At 37.5% G+C, this 19,560-nt stretch overlaps 1 long non-coding RNA gene across 2 annotated transcripts in view; it reads right to left on the minus strand.

Annotated features, from left to right (window-relative positions):
* The window catches only part of LOC120099103 (uncharacterized), a 32,124-nt gene extending 13,571 nt beyond the window's left edge, over positions 1 to 18,553 (minus strand). The window contains exons 1-5 of one of the 2 annotated variants that reach the window (XR_015645047.1): positions 16,770 to 18,553; positions 9,985 to 10,082; positions 8,496 to 8,682; positions 8,311 to 8,405; positions 4,869 to 5,106 (exon numbers count right to left, since the gene is read on the minus strand). This is a non-coding gene — a long non-coding RNA (uncharacterized LOC120099103). The remainder of the gene's footprint in view (positions 1 to 4,868; positions 5,107 to 8,310; positions 8,406 to 8,495; positions 8,683 to 9,984; positions 10,083 to 16,769) is intronic. The other variant, XR_015645048.1, reaches the window with a different exon arrangement.
* Between the last annotated feature and the right edge of the window lie 1,007 nt (positions 18,554 to 19,560).

The following is a 19,560-nucleotide window of genomic DNA, read 5'->3' on the forward strand; positions in this document are numbered from 1 at the left end:
TAGGCACAAAATAGTCAACGGCTAACTGAACATAGAAATAAAAATACGAAAAGCTATGAATGAAAAAGACAAAGTCACACCTAACGTTAATTACATTAGACTAATACCTGAATTTTCAATGGACATTCTAAAATATAGTGGGCCTTGTTTTCAAAGAATACAGATACTAGCCTAGACTTTATTACTGAGCAAAAGCATCATTTATATCAACAAAAGAGGAGAAACATTACATAGTTTAAGCACCACTAAGTCATTTCTCATCATCAATCTTGGTCTTCAAAAGGCAAACAGCAGGCTGAAGATAAGGTACATATACACAAGAGGACGGAAATGATAAATAACCCTGTAGTCATTCGAAAAAGAGGGGGAAAGTATGTGTCAACAAAAAAAATAACAAAGACCCATAAATACTGCTCATTAATAACTCTAAGCATTAACTGTCTCACACCAATAATATACAGACTATCAGTTTGGGTCAGAAAGCAGGTTTCATCTTTCTCCTGTATCCAAATAATACACTTGTTTTAAATAAAATCGCATACTCGTGTTTACGATGCAATTGCCTATATTTCTTTGTCTAGGTTTCAGGTGCCATTTAGTTTTCCATGTTCATTGGTGTTGCCTTATTCAGTTAATGTTTAGGAAGTGATGTTGGTGAGGCTTTATGGGTGAGGTCAAGGGAACATGGCAGAAGACTGGGAAGAAAGAAGTTTAAAAAATCACTTCTACAATATTGTTTCTCCTAAAAACATCAAGAGTGTTAAAAATTTTATCAACCTTTCAAAGGATAAAATCAAAATGTTACTACAGGATGGTCTAGAATTTTTACTGTTTAAATCTCACTGATTCATGAACATGGGGGAATCTTTCCATTATGTGATATCTGTTCAATTTATAAGATATTTTGTTTTGTTTTGGGTTGAATTTCTTTTTCATTTTTTCTTTTGTTTTTGGATTTGTTTTTTTAATCACAAAAGCCTTTTATTTCTCGGTTAGAATTTTCCCAAGAAACTTAATACTTTTATAAGTTACTGTTAATGACAGGTTTTCATTGATTTACTTTTCAGTAAGTTTGTGATTTTTACAAAGAAGGAGTACTCACTCTGTATGTTAATATTGTATGTTGCTGCTTTGAAAGAATTTACAAGATATCTGATTATTCTTATGGAATATTTAGGCTCACTTATGTTTATTATCATATGACTTTCAAAAAGACATACTTTGAATTCTGCATTTCTAATATATGTCCCCTTGATCATATGCAGTTTTAATATTATCTTATTTGTTTACATATGCTGTATGAAACAAGAGTAAATTGAGTAAGACCAAAGATCAGCAAAAGAAGCCATTGGTACCATAATATTTCATAAATAACTTGATGAGGGGCAGCACACACTATAAGGAAATTCTAGGTGATAGAATCATTATCATCCTTGCAGACATAAGGCACTCACTGTTAAATATTCTTCAATTAACTCAATATGGTAAGCATTCTTATTGCTAGAAATTTCAACTTTTGATGTTTTAGACTATTGTCAATTAAGGCTATTTGCAGATGTGGAAAGAAGAAAACTAAAGTAACCAAAAAGAAGGAATTGTATATTTATATAACATTTATATCATATTACTTTAGGAAAATGAATTTATCTTGTCAGAGAGGAGTGAAAATGTGTGACTTGGACAAGTCAAAGGACCTGCACGGATGATCCTAAAGAGAAATAACAAGATACCAAATGTTGAACTTTAAAAGCATACTTAGGAATAACATTTTTTTCTGAGAAACCAAATGAAAGACCCAGAACCATGTTCAATTCTATGGTAAAGAATTGATTAGACATTTAAGTCTAATCAAAGAACAGTTGTTTTAAACTGAGTTGTTAGTGTCACTTATTGAACCTATTCTGCTATCTCGCCATACTGGTTATCATCGTACTTTATAGGTGTTACAGGTGGGTACAACTATCAATTGCTTCCCTAACGTGTCAACTTGCCTACTGTTTTATCTACCTTAGAACTTTGACTTAAACCAGAGGCTTCTAAGACATATCCAGGTAGATTGCTGAGATACCTTGTAAGATTTATTTGGCAACTGGCACTCAAGCCACCAACCTTGAGAGAAATCCAAGCGCTACCTGACGCATCCATATTTTGGGGGAAAGCCACAGGAAGTTCTTTAACAATTTGTAGAATTTCTTTCACCAGGATTGAAATCATGGCTGGAGCTACAAATCTAGTCCGATTTATGTAGCTAGTTTGGTCATAAACTTTAAAATTGATGACATTAATTTAATAAATTAGCGGCGTTCCTTACAGCATTTAAATATTAGTCTTATATGTACCAACAATTGGGGCCATCATCCTACACCAAAGAAGCCTCTTTGTATAGAAAATGGAGACCATTACAGAAAACAAAAACTTGGACACAATGAAGAGATAATTGCATTACGAAAAATCCAGCACCAGTGAATACATGTACATTAGAACTAAATGCTCTGTAGCTCAGGGACCATTGTAGAGGGCTTACAAATACTGTTAAGACCCAGCATACTTGAAAGTCTGTTTTGAAATTGCCTCTCATAAAAATAGGTGCAAAATCACAATAATAGCAACGTCAATGCAGTGTTAAGGCAATGGTCAAAATTTCGCTTCTCAAAATTTATAGGCAGCTAATTATGACTGACAGAATATTAATTTTTCCAGAAATGACCTGCATATGGATTGTCTAATACACACTGTATATCATTGATACCATATTCACAAACAGAACAAAATGAACTCAAGTAATATTCATATTTGTAAAGATAAATATATACCTACATACATACATATATATAAACATGTACAAAACATTATTGAAATGAGTATGAAAGTGCAGTGACTGTGATGGACTTAAGGAAGAAAAGTCAGGCTACAGTGCTATAATTCAATTTTTGACAAAAATTTAAAATAATACTAGTAATAAATGAAAATATTGTAAACTTACAGTAATGGGAGTTCAGGAAAGACCAAGAAGAGCAAATATGGAAATTATCAATTTCTTTACTGGAGGTTTTCTCTAAGATTTCCATTTCTCAAATTTGGATTACAGACACTTTTGAGATAGACAAACCGTGAATAAACAATATTTCATGTTGAGGCCTCAGGTGATGAAGAGAGATATAACAAATATTATGCTGTATGCTTCTGTACATTTCTCAGTGTATGTAATGCATGTGTGTGTGTGTGTGTGTGTGTGTGTGTGTGTGTGTGTGTGTAACATGCAGATCACATCACTGGTGATACATATTTAGAGATTAATAAGAACTTTGAGCTTATTAACATATGAAGAGTCTCCAGTATTGGTCTTTCTCTCTGTCTCTTTTTGGGGGGGGGTGGTGTCTTTTGATCATTACTGAACAATATGTCAGAAATATCTGTCCAATAAGCTTCTGTTACTGTATCTGACTGCCATCTTTATTCAGGTAGAAACTTCTCGTTTAGAGATGATTGTGCTACAATACCTACTTTTGTTTGTTTTTTAATGTATGTTTTGAGGACCAAAATTCATGTCACAAAGTCTAAATCTCAATTGCTTTAGACACTGGATTATCTTTTCAGGTCATTTTGTATATTCTAAAACCATGATCCACCTCTAAGTTCATCATGTGTGATGATTAATTTTGATTGTTAATGGAATTTTGTTTATAACTTTCTATGGAACGGGATTCTATGAAGAATTCTGAGGGATTATTCAGTGTCATTAGCTTCTGGCCACACATTGGTAACTGAGGTGGGAAAATTAGTATTATAACTGCGCTGTAGAGGCAGAGACTGAAAATTTTTCCAAAGACTGTGTAGGACCATAAACAAGGCACATTGGAGTATAAGCAATAACCCAATTTAATAACATTTGTTATAATAGCAAACAATATGAGATATGCAGCATAAAATAAGTACAATGAGTGGAAACTATTTGTAACTAATACAGTGAAATAGAAAACTAACATAGGATCTTGGAATAATTCTTCTAATATGATTAAATGGGAGGTAGAAGGGAACATTAAAATACAATAACCTTAGACCTTCTTAAATCATCCACTACCACTTATATGTGGTAGTTGTTCTGTTTTGTCCTACCAAATGAAACATAAAATGTCATCATCAGACAGATATTCTCAGATGATAGATTCACATCACTTAAGATAAGGGTAATATTTGGGTGTATTTTCTTAACTCAATAGAAAGAATTACTTCAGTTAAAAATGTATTTGAATTTATGTGCTACCACCTGATAATCAGGTGAGTTTAACCTCTTTATCATACTTTTCATAGGTTTTGTAGTGAATCCTGTGCAAATATTTTTACCAATGATAAGATTTTGACAAATATTGTTTCTCATGGGAAATTAAACAAACATTAGTATTTTCATGCTAGGAAACCAAAGCATGTTGACGGTGATGCAGGGCTTAATCTTGCAGAATATTTAATCAATTTTTAAATCAAATCATTGTTTCTAAATGATCTTATCAAAAATAATAATTTCACATGCAAGAAATTCTCTAACTTAAGGACCATGGGAATAAGGGGGGAAAATATAGCAGACAATATTGGTGGATACTCTAAATAATGAATGTGTCATACATACCTGAATGATGTATCCAGATGTATTTCAGTATATGAGTACATATATATGTGTGTGTGTGTGTGTGTGTGTGTATGTATATATATATACATATATATATATATGATGTTTAAGAACTTTTCCCATACTCTCTCAAATAATCATTTTGTGTCCCAAAGCTTCTCTGATATATACAAATTTATGACATCATGAAATGATTTGATCAAATGATTCCATTCATTTGATGAATAAATAAATCTTGTCTTACCTGTAGGACCTTCTTCCTGCAGTGCAGCATATGAAATATTAAATTTTTCATCAATATCATTGGTTTTCTTGTTGTGGCCAGCTATGGCTTTTGTCATAATAGGAGAATTTCCAGAATAATTTATTGATTCTGTTTATGTCTTTAAGTCTTCAGACCTTTTGTCAGTGTGTTTACTAAATATATCATCATTTCCAAATATTTGATCATAGTTGTCAATCATAATTTGTATAAGAGACATCTGTAACACCGCAAGGCAAAAACAAGATTGTCATTTCACATAGTTTACAAAATAAATTTAAAAATGAAAAGAAATACTAGGAGGAAGATTACAGACAGGAACCCATGCAATGAAGTCTCGAAATGGAGACTCTAAGTCTTTTGCATCTTTATACAACTTGTTAAAATTTCATGCATATTGCAAAGAACAGAAGAACTACTTAACCAACGCAACATTTCAGAACTGATATGCTGCAAAAAACTGTGAGTGTACCAAATTAATGACTGCTGTGTGTTACTCTTTTGTGTGTGGGTGGGGGTAGCTGTTTATTGTGATGTTTTGAATGGGATGCCGCTATAGTTCCAGGCATCGCAATACCCTCTCGTTGACAATTTTCTGGTGCCTTGGTCTGCCTGGTGAAGAGTGCCACTGCTTAGAATTTGTAGTTACAAAAGTCAGGTACCCATTTTCAATGTACTTTCTCTGCTACATTTTTGCTTCCCAAGATAAGAACCATCAGGTCTCAGCTTCCTGTTTGTTTTTTCTTCTTTTCTGCAGTCGTGCTCCTCTGTCATGACACTGAAGTGCTATACTCACTCAGCATTTGTAGGTCCCAAATAACCACCTACTTCAATAAGTTTTCCTGGTCATGTAGTTTTATTTTTTATTGTTTATTTCATTCATTTACATTTCAAACGTTATCCCCCTTCACAGTTCCCTTCCACAGATCCTATATCTCCTCCCCTGCCTCTATTGCAGTTTTCTCTCACTTGACCACACACTCCTGCCTAAACAACCTAGGCCATTAAGCCCCTCAGGACTAAGCAGCTCCCCTCCTATTGATGCCAAATAAGACAATCCCCTGCTACATATCCAGCTGGAGCCATGGTTCCCCCATGTGCATTCTTTGGTTGGTCTTTTAAATCCTGATGTTTTATTAAGACAATAGAAATGTGACTGAGAGAAGTTGGTGAGAAGAGGGAGTCTTAATTGAGAAAATGCCTCCATCAGATGGACCTATTGTATAGTGAAACCTAAGGGATATTGTCCTGATTAACCTTGGGATTTGTAGGGCCCAGATCTCCAGGATGGTGCCACCCTTGAGTTATTAGTCAGAAAAAGAAAAATATGAGATACAAGTCAGGAGGCAGTGCTCCTACTAGGCTTCTGCTTCAGTTCTTGCCTCCCTGTTTTATTTTTGGCTCTGACATTTCTCAGTATTTAACTGGTAACTGCAAGTATATTGTGGAGTGTAACCTGTCTTCCATTAGTTGCTTTTCATCAGTGTTTTGTCACAGCAATTGTAGAGAATTATGACACTTCCTAAATTGAACAACACTGGTAAGTTACTTTTCTTCTGAGATGATGACTTAGGTTAGGCAAACTCTATTCATCACATATGTTTCTCCTCAGCATGCACCTCAGTTTATTTTTGAGCAGTACTGCACAGGATAGTCTTATTTTATATGCAGATTGTACAGGATAGTTTTGCTTCTTTGTTTTCATACCTGACCATACAAAAGAATATTTGAAAAGAACTGTCCATAAAGGAAGAATCTTTAATAGTTATTAAGAGTGAAAAATACATTTTATTGTTTCATTTGGAGTAAACATGCAGTTTGATATAGTCTTGGATTTTAGGTTTCCAGTACCTTGGTAATTAGAAATTAACTAAACAAGCTACGTTTCTAGTTCAAGTCAAGTACAGTCCTGAGCAAGAATCTTATTCAAGGTATCCCTTGGGCTATCATCCTCCATTGTGAGTAACATCATGATATCTTCTTTCCTGTGGACCTAATACCTGAGAGCTACTAGTTAACATGTACCTTGCTTTCTGTCATATTTACATTTTCTTTATCTTTTATCCTTTTCAAAATATGTGTCCTTTATTAATTCTCTGAAATTTCTAATCATGCTACCAAGTAACTCTCATTTCATTTTTCAATCCTTCCATATACCCCTTGGAAAAATCCCCCCTCACTAAATTTCAAAAATTAAAATTAAATAAAAATTTAAATTTAATTTAAAAAATTAAACTAAAATTTAAAAAAATTAAAAATACAGTGTGTGAGATGTGTTGTGCCATAAGTGGTCACACATTATACCCTCTTGTCCAAACAGATTTTCTTGCAAATGTATAGTGAAGTAAGTCTGGTTTAAGCTCTCTGTATTTTACTATACTCTCAATACTGGAACGTCCTGGAGATGCCTCTCCCTCTATATCCTGGTATCTTGCTGTAGCCTTTAATCATTGTGATCCTGCAGCTTTGAATCTGCAGGATCTCCCCCATCATATGCTCCAGCAGCAGGATCTAGGGCCCCTATATATATGTAGTAGATATGCAGCTTGATCTTCAGGTATGTCCCCTACCAGTTGTATGTACACATGCAAACACACACTCATACACACACTCATGCACACACACATATGTCCTCTAGACAGTATGCAGATGGCTCTGACTCTGTAGTCTACAACTGGATTGCTTTCTTTTATCTGGGCTGCTTTGTATGGCTTCAGTGGAAGGTGATTCACTTATTCCTGTTGTGAACTGATGTATGAGAGTGGGCTGGTGTCAATGGAAGGTCTACACTACTGAGGTAAAGAAGAATGGAGGGAAAAACAGGTTGTAAAGATGGGACTTGGAGGAAGGGACTGCAATCAGGTTATAAAGTAAATAAATGAGTGAAGAATATTGATGTATATGTGTTTATAATAAAATTAACAGCTACAGTATACTTGAGGATCATAAAACTGTACCTGAAATAGGTTAGTGCTAAAATAATGGAAAGCATACAAAATAATATACAATTATTCATCATTACATATGTATATACAATACATATACTAATACATGCACATGTACAAGTACACTTACACGTATATGTACACATGCAAACACACACTCATACACACACACACATATATGTATACACACACACACATATATGCAATGTGCTTTAATATGACCAGCAATTCACATGATGTGAATATTTAGTAATATCATGGTCTCACCACTGTGAAACACAACTATTCTATACTCCAAAAATAGGGCTACAGTGGAAAAAACAAAAAAAACCTAGGTAATCCAGATCTTTTAAAATTTCACTCTAGTCTTCTTGGATTACCATTATATGTACAGATTATTGTTGGCTAAAACATCAATATCTAAATCAATATCTAAGAAGAAAGAAGGAAAGAACAGTAGAAAGAAATGATTAACTTACTTTAAACTGCATTAAAAATCTCCCTTTCCAAATCTTCCTGAAATAGATCAATACATATTCTACTCCACTCCATAAGAATGCAATCCTAGGGTTTCCTGTTAGAGAAATCATCTTTGTAAAGTATTCCAAATTACTGAATAATAATTAGACTTTTGTTCCCAAAGGCAAATTTCAGATCCTCTTACCTTTCTTAAGACGTCACTCCCAAATAATGAATCTCTCGAAGTCTGACCCCACAGTACATGTGGAGCTATGCGCAGAGATAACCTGTAACTGTCTAAATTATTCATGGAAGAATTTTTTATTATTACTAATACACATATGAGATGTTTTAATAGTATAAAGTTTGGTTTTGGGATCTGTTGCAAAAGGCTAAACAAAGAAAAAGGAGAATTTTAGGTTAGACCATCTTGAAAATAATGTAAGTTAGAAATCTAACTACAAAGAACAAGTAGGGTAAATGTTTTGTAGACCAACTCACAGTATAATCAGAATTCAAAAGAAGTAAGAATATATAGCTAGAGTATTACATAAAATATTTTCTGCAAATCACTTTTCTGTACAGAAACATGGAAAAACATTTTTCAAATTATTTATGAATTTCAGTGTACTAGATGTATGACTGCTACCTACAGAAGCCAGAGGAACATGTCAGGATCCCTGGTAACAGAATGATTGAATATTGTTGCAAACCATGTATGTTCTGTGTGTGAAAACATCCAGTGTTATCAAACAGCAAACCATCATTCTTGCCACCATGGGGACACATTTAGTATCTAATGTATTATGAATCGACGACAATCCCTTATAACAATCTAGAACATAAGGAGCAAAATCGCACTCATGACTCTACTCAATGCCCTGGTATTAGAATGAATGAAGATTTTTGAAAACCATGTGTGTTCTGTGTATGAGAACATCCAGTGTTCTTAAACAGCAAACCATCTTTCCAACCATATGGAGTGGAGACACATTTAATATCTAATGTAGTATGAATCCATGTAACACTCTTGTGACACTCTAGAACATAAGGAGCAGAGAGCACACTTGTGACCCTACAAAATGCAATTATAAAAGCTTTGCTACAGCAAGACAGAGATGCAGGGCTCCTGGGTTGCAATGGGAGCTCAAAGCTCTGGTTAAGTATGAAATCCTTCTATGTATCACACAGAAAAATGATTCAAAAAAGTCAAAGCTATACCTGATCTAGACTTCTCTAGGTAGTTAGAGTTGAGAAAGAAGAATTCAGTAAGAGATTCCTGTTCTAATCAATGACACATATTGACCATGTGAACTATTCACAATACCATGGTAACAATTCTAGGATGCGAGTAACCCACAGGTATTATACACACTTACTTCTTTTAATTTGTCTCACACAGCAACTAAACCAATACTCTAAACTGACCTGAACACGTGGTGTTACATAGACTGTCTTCTAAATCATGACATTTATAAAGGAGAAGGCTCCCAGGTAAGATTACAAACATGGTTCAACATGCTAGCTTGAGAAATGGGAATGTTTAAAAAGTGACAATACATGTCTGACCTAAGGAAACCTCTTGGCATAGAACATCATTCCAGCTTATAATCCTGTAAACACAAGCCTATGTACTTTACAAAAGCATTGCGTCTATATTGGTGCAGTTCCCCAAGTGTTTACTGTATCATTACCTTTGAATTTTTCCAGCCAGAGTTCCATCTGGGATGCTAAGCCAATTTTCATAAAAATCCAAGGTTAGTAAGCTTCCATCGATGTTAATAATAAAATCCTTTTTTTATTGAAAATAAAACAAAAATAGTAATGGTCAATGTACATTGTAGAAAGTACTTGAAAAACATTTTTGTTTAAAATTAGCAGTTTAGACCAGTGATTCTCAACTTGTGGATCATAATCAATACGGGGTCACATATATTTTCCATATCAGATATTCCATCCATTTTTCTTTACAATCAAATCAGGAGCAAAATTTGAATCATGAAGAGAAGCAAAATGAAGTAGTGGTTAAGAGTCACAAAGCCATGAGAAAATATATTAGCGTTACAGGATTAGGGAGGCTGAGAATCATTGGTTGAGATCGTACTTCCCTAAAAGATTCCCAAACTGCCATGGCTCCAGAATCTTGGCTCAAAAGTGGAACCTATATGCAGGATCTTATTTTTCTTCTTCCCTAAGACTAGAATCAATGAAGCAGAGTTCTAGTTGCTATAGCAGTGAAGTAAACCTACCATCTGTTCAAATTGCCTCTCCTGGCTTCTAGACTACAACACTCCTTGCAATCATAGATCTCCACTCCACTTCCCAGCTTATGTAGTCCTGGCTGACCTAAACTCACAGAGATCCTCCTGCTTCATCTTCCCAGTGTCGGGATTACACACATGTGCCACCATGACTAGAATGTCTCTCCTTGAAATCTGGATATGTTTTACATGTTAATGTTGGTGTTGTACATACAGTATACTTAAAGACTGCAATTTGGAGATTTTCTTGTTTATGAAGCTTCCTCTGGACCCTTTCCCTATTTTTAACATGCCTGCCTGTTCACACGGATTTGTAGATGTCCTACCACATGAGTTCCTTCCCCATTACTAAATCACATGCCCGAGAATCAACTTAATGAAGTGGTGTATGTTGGCCAACAATTGGAGGCCACAGTCCACCATGGCAGGTTGAGCAGCTGTCTACATATTATCCTCTCTGAGAACGCAGACAGCAATGAATACTTATGCTCCACCCCCTTTCTCTTTATATACAGTCAAGGCCTATTGATTGATCAGTGCTGTTCACTGTTAAGATTTACTGTCCAACTAGCCTGACCCCAGTAATATCTCAGGGTATCAAGAAGGTTATGTAATCAAGGTGTGGTACATTTCTTCAGGCTCTTCTTTTTTTGTTTTTCTTCGTGGGTTTTTTTTTTTTTTTTTTTTTTTTGAGACAGGGTCTCACTCTGGGCTAAAGTTGGTCTTCACCTTGACTTATTCTCTGTCTCCAAGTTGTTACAATTACAGGGCCTAACCACCACATTTGCCTGGAAATCTCCACAGACCTAAATCTATTTGTTTCTTGGTGATCAAAAAGAGAATCTAACAATGGTCAAGCTAGGCCCAATGCCTTTGCTCCCTTCCTGCTGCCTGCTGATTGGAATGTAGAAGTCTCAGCTATCTCTCTAGTACCATGGCTTCCTGTGTTCCCAACCCCATACCCCGTGACAATAATAGACTAGACCCCTGAAAATGTTAAGCCAGTCCCAATTAAAAATTTTCCTCCGTAAGAGTTGTCATGGTCACGTTGTCTCTTCATAGCAATAGAACATTGACTATGACACTGGTACTATGTCTGATCTTAAACAACTGTAAACTTAACAAGGCATGAGGTTAGTAGAACATCCAGGTGAGATGATGTTGGGGCTACAAGCTCACAGAGAACGCCAACCAACAGATACCTGTAAGGTCTCATGGGCAGGTCTCTGTTGTCTTTAGTGTTCTCTTTCCGTCTATCTTACTGATTTTTATTCTCCCCATGAACAGAGTGTAAAAATACATTGCCTTTACTTCTAAGTCATCCTTAGCGTTCTCTTTAAGGCCTGAGTTTATGGGTCAAGGTTTCTTACTAGAATCTTCACCTTTGGTGTATTTCTAATCTCTGGACTCTTGGTCCCTGAAGAACAAAATAAGAACCAGGTTCTCAGAGACTCAAAGAGAAGAAATGAAGTCCATGAACTCAGTGAAAATTTTTACCAACCCAAAGTCAAACTGATTCCAATCAACGCTGGCCCACTTAATTATCAGAGCATCTTCAAGAGAGAAAGCTCCCAGGACTGGAGACAAAAGTTGAAACTTGAGCTTTTAATCTCATTTCAGATGAAAGCGATGTGGACTGGGAGTCAGAGACAGGAGGGTCTCTAGGTTGTGTTAAGTCTGGGCTGTGCATTGAGAGCCTTTCTCAAAAGAACAGCCATAAGGAAGTGACATGGAAACAAGCTGTCATCTCAGGGGATGTGACTTTATATGATTTGGTGACTTAATCCTATGAAAAGAAACTCAGATATGGGGTGACAGTTTAATGGCAGAACCTTGTCTAGCACAGACAAATAGAAGGACAGGAAGGAGGGAGGAAGAAGGGACAAAGATGAGCGATGCTACAGGCATTCAAATGTTAAGAATGCTATCCCTAAGAACTGGAGGAAAGCTAGCTGTCCCACACTGTAGCAGTGCTTACAGTTTACTGCAGTTCAGAAACTGGAGATGATTGTCCCTGTGTTGCTGTACAGAAAGGACTGGAACAGTAGCAAAGACAGTGGCTGCGCCCATTTCATGGGTTCTTTTGAGCAAGACACTTTCTGGAGAGGTTTCCAAATAAAAATGTCCAAGTGGTACTTCTGAGCTTAAAATTTCATAGCTTAGGTAAAATCAGATTTTTCTTATTTCCAAGTGAAGTTTTGAAGGTTTTTCAAGTTGTTCCTCTAGAGGGTACCCAAGTGCTTGAATATTTTGACAGTGAACCTCTCCAAATGAAGTTTTGTAGGTTTTCAAGTTGTTCCTCTAGAGGGTGCCCAAGTGCTTGAATATTCTGACAGTGAACCTCCTCAGGCATCTCCCCAGTGCTCAAGGTTTAATATGGGAACAGTTAGTTATTTTTACACAGTTCTTTTTGCTTGTGTGTGTGAGCTGTCCCTTGTCGACAATAGCTTTCTGTTTTCCTCAATGAGGACTGTTGCTCATTTGTGAGCCTTCCTTAACTCAAAGTGAAATGGTTAAAAATATTTATCCTGTTAGAATAGGCTGCATCTTTTTCACAACCCATTAAAAAACGACAACAACGATAACAAGATTCTGACTTTTGAGATGACGTATACTAATTCACATTGTTTACCTAGCTGCAGTGCTATATGAACACTATTTAAAAGGCAAAATAAACTTGGTTTGTATTAAAAAAAAAGGTTTCAGAGCTGCAGAGGAACAGCCTTGAAAGATGCTACTGACATAGAGACTCCAGGCTCAGCCTCAGCCCATGAAGAAGATAACAGAATACAGAAATCTTTCTGTTCCTGCTAGCAATTTGGCAGCGCATACGTGCCCTCCTGATGCATGGGAAACTGAGATAGGAGAGCCTGGAGTTTGAGGCTACAAACGGAGGCACTGTGCTTTCTCATTACCAAGCCTAGTATAGGACAAATCAGCACAACTCAGAAATCGGTCTCTCCCGCTCTTGCAGTTGCAAAGGGAAATGGGATGTAGCTTTGGACAGTTCTCAAGTTCCATCTGGGTCTCCCCTCTCCAGCTCTGAGTCCAGTCTCGCCAGTTTGTTGGATGTGAATTCTATGATCCCAAATTAATGTGCAAAATCTTTTTTCCTATAATTTAGCTTCTCATCAAAGCCTCTAAGAACCAGAAGCTAAACAAAAAGCCACAGCTTCTTAAGAACTATTTACTTCTTTTGTTTTCAAGGGCCCAGGTCACCATCAAGGAGACTAAACCTGGGGTAGGAAGAGCATGAGAATGTCTCAGAGGTATTGGGCCTGTACTGGGAAGATCTTTTCAGATACCCCTGGAATGCTCTGAACTCACAGGCAGGGGATTTAGAGGTGGGACTCTTTATCCTAGTAGCTAGATGTGGAAATGGCACTTCCAAGTCCTATTTGGGGATGGCTTGCCCAGGGAGCTTGGCTCAGTGGAGTGTAGAATGAATGCCAACATTAACAATAATTCTGGTCCAAGTGCAAATGTCTCAATCAAGTCCTCAAAAAATCCTTTTATGGTCCATTTGTTTGAACACACCCTGGTTCCAAACCTTGTTTTGCCTCAGGACCCACATTCTTAGAAACATGCTAGCTTGCTGAAGACTTGGCCTGCTTCTGCCTTCTGTTCTGCAACACTGACTGGATGCCAAGATTCATTCTTAGGCACTGTGACATTTGAGCTTTTGCAAAATATATTATGTTTATTCTTGCCCCTCCTCTCTTTGTGTGTGTGTGTGTGTGTGTGTGTGTGTGTATGTGTGCACTTGTGCACATGAATTCCACTGTGCACTGTGTGGCATCAGTGGATAACTTTTGGAGGAGTTCTGTCCTTTGGACCTGATTCCAGAGATCACACTCAAGTCACCAAGCTTGGTAGCAAGTTCCTTTACCTGATGAGCTTGTTGGTCCAGTCTGAGCTTTCACTGAAATGAAATCAGCCACAAGAAAGCCATCTCTGCAAGGTTACTTTTGGTCCTATGTGACTTTCTTAGGTCCCAACAGCTAAACATTTTAATTAGAATTCAACATAGTAACTAAATTGCTAAATTTAATAGGAATTACAGAATGTGGGCTTTTCTGATTCTGTATTGCTTCCATATTCTTAATTAAGAGCCTTCTATACAGTAAAACAGTCATCATTTGGACCTATTTGGTTTCCTTAAGATATATTGTTAGGAAGATTTTATGAAGTTTGGATGTTTAATTTGCTCCTCAAATACCAATTTTCAAACTAGGAAGTGAGTGTTCTATGAACTTCACATGAGAACTCACTCAATAGATTTTTTTAAAAACGCTTTTGAGTCATTTGAAAGCTGTTTCAAACTCCTTCTTTGCAGGTCTCCGAATTCCTGGGAGACCTTTTGTTTTCCTAATGAGAAAGCAGACTGTGGTGGAGCAGTGGATGCACTGACACTGTCTCTCCTCTTGCTGTGCCTTCCATGCAGATGCCTGAAGCCTTAGAGGAGCTGAATGGTAGAGTTTCCTTGTATCTTCCAGAAGAAAACACCATCCAGAATCCTTGTGACAAGCACTCGCTTGCGATTGAGCAAGTGTCATGTTGCCTGTCATCTGAAAAGCAGCAGAGAAGCATCACCATTGTGTCCCCACTCTAAAAACAAAATGCAAGTCTCTGGGCATGCTGGTGGCATCCCACACTCCTCCTGACCTGCTGGCTCATCCTGCTGCATAGGATATCATCTGCACTTGGAACTCCTCGGTCTCCACCAATGGTTCTTCAAGTCTCAAGTCATGTACATTTTCAGATCATTGAGCTCCTCTGCAGGATACTGGTGCTACTAAGGCTGGAGACGGTAAGACATGTGCACATCCAGTGTATCCTCAAAGGCTTCAGTCCTTCATGAGTTCTAGGTTACCTTCATGGTGCTCATCTTTCTTGCTATCTTCTATGACCAGAGATCTACTCAGACTGCCTTTCTAGCAGGTCCTCAATGAGGTTCAGGCTCAAAACAAGAACCAAGGATAGTGACTGATGGTGCTGGAGGATAGCAAACATACAATAGCTAGCAACATAGAAACTTCACAGGACTCTGTGGACTGTGTGGATGACAGTGCACATCCTTTATATCTAATCTCCAGGTTTCAGTGACTTCAGTTGCTACAGTGAATGGTGTGAGCCTTGTCTAGTTTACTACCAGGCACAGATGGAGTTCTTAGAACTCCTTTTGAAAACATTTAGACATGTGTAGAAATCAGGAAGTAAAGATTGAGTGTTTTGAAAGACACGAGTCCTCCCAATGTAACTATGCAGGCCCAGTGTTAACTTCCTCCACGACGTTCACCTTTCCTTCATGTTTATCGTCGCCTTCCTTTGAAGAATGACCTACAGCAAGTAACTTGCCTTCCAAAGCCTCTGACTTACAGATCCATAAAGAAAACTATGAATTTTAGATTTCAAGTACTAAGTATTAGTCAGACTTCTTCAAAGAAATAAAAGAAATAGAACCAATTGTATATGTCTCTCTCTGCATGTGTGTTCTGTATACACAGTCATATGATGCACAATGTTTTTTCAATAGTGTATTTCACACTCAAGCTACAAAACTGCCTAGGAACAGTTTTCTCAGTCTGTATTCCAGCCCTTGACTTACATGTGGCTCTCTATGTGTTTCTACTTGTAAAGTCAGTGTTATGTTTGAAAGAAATCTCAAAACTGTAGAGGTCACAGTTGAGATCTAGTCAGCCTGACAGCCTGAGAATTAAAAATAACACTGACAGATCAATCCCCCAAATCAAGCTAGGAATCAACCTTCACCTATATTCCTCTTTCTATTCAGCCAGCAACTGGCCAGATGTCACACACACACACACACACACACACACACACACACACACACACACACACACACACAGAGGAGAAGTTATGTCCTTTAGTCCACCAGTGTGGATGCTAAACTCTTTAGAACACTCTTCCAGATACTGTAAGACATAATATTTAGTCAGCTCCTGGGCATCCCGTGCCTGACCAAGTTGACGTGCAATTACTAATCACATGATGTTCCCCAAATACAATGGCCTCAAGAACAGGAACTGAAAATTAGCAAAGCTTTATGTCTCAGTTCTAAAGCTGAGGGTATCAATATATTTTCTGTTAAGAAATCCTAGACTATGTATAAACTAAACTTGTACTCAGATGCTGATGCTACAATTAGAAGTGGAAAGAAGTCACTTTTGAACTACAAAATGAGGATTCCAACTTACTAATTCAGCATGATGGTCTAACTGCGGAAGTAGAGACAGAAAGTCAACCATCCAGTCATATGTCCGAAACACAGAACACAGTAGAACTGCTACCTCTCTGTGTCCAATACTGGAAACAAACAAACAAACAAACAAACAAACAAACAAAACTGGTGACTTGAATATGTGGCGACTGAAAACACGCAGCCCAGAAGTGTAATTGATAAGATGTGAAGTTCTTAGAATGTAAGACTCAGCTCTGGACTCTTTCTTGTGACAAGTCCGCCTTTAAGTAGAGATTACTCATGGAGACACAAAGCCACCTGTCAGGCAGACAAACTGCCCTGAACCTGAGATCAGGGTATGCCCTGCTTAAATGTTTGCCCTAAGCAAAAGTCAGGGGCTTCATACTGGCTGTCTCACATTACTAGGATGCATCTCCTAGGGTTTGAGGGGTTGTCATTGAGGAAGTGATGTAGACAGAGCTTGTTCATCAGAAACTAGACTGTCCACACACCTCTGTGAGAATCCTCTCACGATGCACTACTGAGCTGGGTGGAGACTAGCAAGATAAAGGCAGAGGGGGTTGGGGTGTGGATCTCATATTTTTCTCTGGTATCTATTAAAGTCAGCAGAGTCTGGCCACCATGTACTCATGTAGTGACAAGCTAGAGACAATTACACAGAAATAGTGCCACAGAGGCTCTTGTTATAAGGGGAACATGAAAACAGCAAGGATATAAAAGCATTTGGAAAGTAAACACAGGGGAAACAGCATCAGAGCCTGCATATCCTTCTCATTCCCCCAACCACATGGGATGAGATGGTATAAGATGAAGATGCCACTTTGGGAGGCAGCATTGAGGATGCTACTGGCCTGCAGTTTACAGCTTGAAGGAAAACTAGAGAAGTTTCATACCCACTCCATCGATGCTCTGCAGAGTTTAGCAGTGGGGTGGATAGTACTGCTGTGGGAAATGATCCTGCAGGCTTCATAAGTAAATTCTGCTTGCTTTATTTTGCTAGAAAACCCTCTGCACTCCAGTCCCCGAACAAAGAAACATATAAACAGATAATCCAAACTTTTTAATTAAATTGGATCTTTCTTTCTCTTTCTCTCTCTCTCTCTCTCTCTCTCTCTCTCTCTCTCTCTCTCTCTCTCTCTCCCTCCCTCCCTCCCTCCTTTTGTTGGAGGCTGGATTTTTCAGAGATGCACAAACTTCCTGAGTAGCCTATAGATCAGCCTGGTTTCAAAGTCAAGTGATCTGCCCACCTACCTCTGTCTCCAGAGTGCTGGGATTAAAGGTGTGTTACCATTTCTTGTTCTCTGACACTTTTCATTGTTGTCAAAAGATAAAATAGAATTCATTTTTATTTATTTTTTGAGTGAAATTTTGCTGCCTACCAAAATTTGTTTGCCTTTCGAAGTAGTTTATCGGTAAGTCTAGAATGAAATAAAAATGAATTGCTGAGAATGGGAAAGCCTTTCCTAGGTTTTGCTTTGATGTTCTACTGGAAATACGACTGTGGTGACGAGAGAACTTACTGGGGCTTCCTTTATCCAGACAGGAAAACCCTAGAAGATCTCAGGGAATTCTGTTTCTTGTAGTGTTCAGGAAGGAGAGGTGTCTTATTATCTTTAGTGTGATGTTTTCTACCATTTTGTACAAGGAGCTTTCCTACATGTTGTATTTTGGTTCTCAAGTTGAAGCGTATTTTTACTTAGCATTTTTCCTTGGCAAATGATATTTTGTAATTCCTTTTATATATCACTCTCAACCTTATGTCATAGGATTGTAAGCCTTGAGCCTGACACTTAAAAATGTACATGAAACCCTACTTGTTTTTTAACATTTGTTCCAAAACTTAATAATAATTGGTGAAGTCCATAGTATGGACTATGCTCCAGGACTCTTTGCTAAGTGGTTTCCCATTTAATATCCCAAAGCACTATTTAAATTTGGCGTAAGGACAAAGGAACAGGTTTGTAGACATAACAGTACTTGATTGGCTCACATGGTATAAAAGGAACCAGAATTTTTACTTCCCTTTGATTTATATCCCAGGTCCTAACACTTTTGTGAGCTACATTTTAAAAGGACAACTTTTGCACTTTTGCCATATATTTGTAAGTGTATGTTCCTCCAAATTACTGGCAGTACTTCATTATTTCTGCCCAAGAGGATGTTGTCTGATTCCTGGCAGATGTAGTAGCTGGTGTTTGCAGGATGATAGGATTTGGACTCCAAGCCTTATGATCCCACAGCAAGTTCTTTTAACCAGGAAACCATGTGTCTAGCCACCAGATCTGTAGTTTATAAACAAGTGAATATAGAGTTAAACATAGACACTAAGAGAGGAGAAACACACATGCAAGCATGAAAGGCATGTGAGAAGGAGAGGCAGATGTGGGGAAGCGAGCTGTTTAAACCAAAGAAAGAAGTGAGCGGGGACCAAGAACAGATGATTTCAAAAAACTTTAATTAAATTATTAATCCGTTAATTGATACATTATCGTATTCTGTGTGCATATGCCTATATGTTAGTGTGCATATATGTAGGTCAGAGGACAATGAGTGAGGAGGTCATCATCCTACCACATGGGTTTTAGTGATAGAACTTGGATCCCCATGGTTGATGACAAGTTCCTTATCCCCCTTTTTAAAATTACATTTATTTTGTGTGTGTGTGTGTGTAGAGGGGCAGGAGTTGTGAGTGTAGATGTTGTAGAAATTATTTAATCCCAACCCAGGTTTTCTCCCCTGCCTCTGACCACTTAGTTCCCAGATAAAAGACACCCACAAGCTTTATA

The sequence above is a fragment of the Rattus norvegicus genome, chromosome 1 (genome assembly GCF_021556685.1).
Source record: "Rattus norvegicus strain SHRSP/BbbUtx chromosome 1, alternate assembly SHRSP_T2T, whole genome shotgun sequence".
NCBI classification, from domain to species: domain Eukaryota; kingdom Metazoa; phylum Chordata; class Mammalia; order Rodentia; family Muridae; genus Rattus; species Rattus norvegicus.